At 46.1% G+C, this 1649-nt stretch overlaps 1 pseudogene; it reads left to right on the top strand.

Annotated features, from left to right (window-relative positions):
* Positions 1-790: 790 nt before the first annotated feature.
* LOC100438603 (large ribosomal subunit protein uL11m-like) lies at positions 791-1295 on the top strand (annotated as a pseudogene).
* Positions 1296-1649: the final 354 nt, after the last annotated feature.

The following is a 1649-nucleotide window of genomic DNA, read 5'->3' as shown; positions in this document are numbered from 1 at the left end:
AGACCCACAGCTATATGAATCAAACAGTATTTGTCCTTTCGTGACTGGCTTATTTTCACTTAGCATAGTCTGTTCAAGGTTCATTCATGTTATAGCATGTGTCAGAATTTTCTTCCTTTTTAAGGCTGAATAATATTCCATTGTATACATGTACCACATTTTGCTTATCCATTCATCTGTTGATGGACGCTTGGGTTAGTTCCATGTTTTAACTACCTGTATTGTGAATAATGCTGCCAGGAACATAGGTGTTGTTAAAGCAAACTAAATATGGCCTGAGAAGGACTCCGTACTTCTATATTTGAGTCCTCGTGGAGGAACTGTAACCTAGCTTAACAGGCAGACAAGATTGAAAACCTAACTTAGGAGTGTGCACCTGTAACAATAGCTGAGTCTTGGCCAGTCCCAGTGGCCAAACTTCAACCACTCATAGACTGCTAAGTGTTCAAATTGTGTTCAAATAAGGCAACGCCAACCTGTAACCAATCCAGCTGTTTTTATACCTCACTTCCAATTTCTCTACACCATTTCCCTTTTTTTTGTCCATAAATCTTCCGCCACGTGGCTGTGCTGGAGTCTTTCTGAATTGGCTGTGATTCTGGGGGCTGCCCAAGTCGTGAATCCTTCATTGGTCAATTAAACTCCTTTAAATTTAATTCGGCTGAAGTTTTTCTTTTAACAGTGTACAAATACCTCTTCAAGATTCTGCTTTCAATTCTTTTGGACATGCACCCAGAAGTTATATTGATAGATCGGCCCCGAGGTGAACTAAAGCCAGCAGCCCCACATCATGTCGAAGCTCGGCCGGGCCACCGGGGGCCTCAGGAAGCCGGAGGTCGGCGGTGTGATCCAGACCATTGTGCGGGCAGGCCTGGCCATGCCCGGGCCCCCCCGCTAGGCCCAGTGCTGGGTCAGAGAAGGGCTTCCATCAACCAATTTTGCAAGGAGTTCAATGCGAGGACAAAGGACATCAAGGAAGGCATTCCTCTGCTTACCAAGATTTTTGTGAAGCCTGACGGGACATTTGAAATCAAGATTGGACAGCCCACTGTTTCCTACTTCGTGAAGGCAGCAGCTGGGATTGAAAAGGGGGCCCGGCCAGCAGCCTCAGTTCAGAAGCGCTTGCAGCTTCCCAGAAGGAACAAGCCATCTTCCTGGCTGCTCAGAAGGAGGCAGATTTGGCCACCCAGGAGGAAGCTGCCAGGAGGTGACCCTTGCCCCCTAACTCCTAGATTTCAAAGGAGGCAGCTGGGAAGGGGGCCAGTTGCAAAGGCTGTGCCCAAGGGGAGGAAGGAGTCACACCAATATGATGATGGTTTTCGTGACTTTGAATGATATATTTTTGTACATCTAGCTGTACCGAGACATCAGGCCTGAATAAACATCTTTTCTAAAAAAGAAAAAAAAAAGGAAGTTATATTGATAGATCATATGGCAAGTCTGTTTGATTTTTTTTTTTTTTTTACTTAAAAAATAAATAGAGGCTGGGCACAGTGGCTCACGCCTGTAATCCCAGCACTTTGGGAGGCTGAGGCAGGCGGAAGAGGTCAGGAGTTCGAGACCAGCCTGACCAACATGGTGAAACCCCGTCTCTACTAAAAGTACAAAAATTAGCCAGGCGTGGTGGCTAACGCCTGTAATCCCAGCTA

Source organism: Pongo abelii, chromosome 4, assembly GCF_028885655.2.
Source record: "Pongo abelii isolate AG06213 chromosome 4, NHGRI_mPonAbe1-v2.0_pri, whole genome shotgun sequence".
Classification (NCBI taxonomy): Eukaryota; Metazoa; Chordata; class Mammalia; order Primates; family Hominidae; genus Pongo; species Pongo abelii.
Note: the sequence above shows the minus strand (reverse complement) of the source record. Positions and strands in the feature narration are given on the sequence as shown.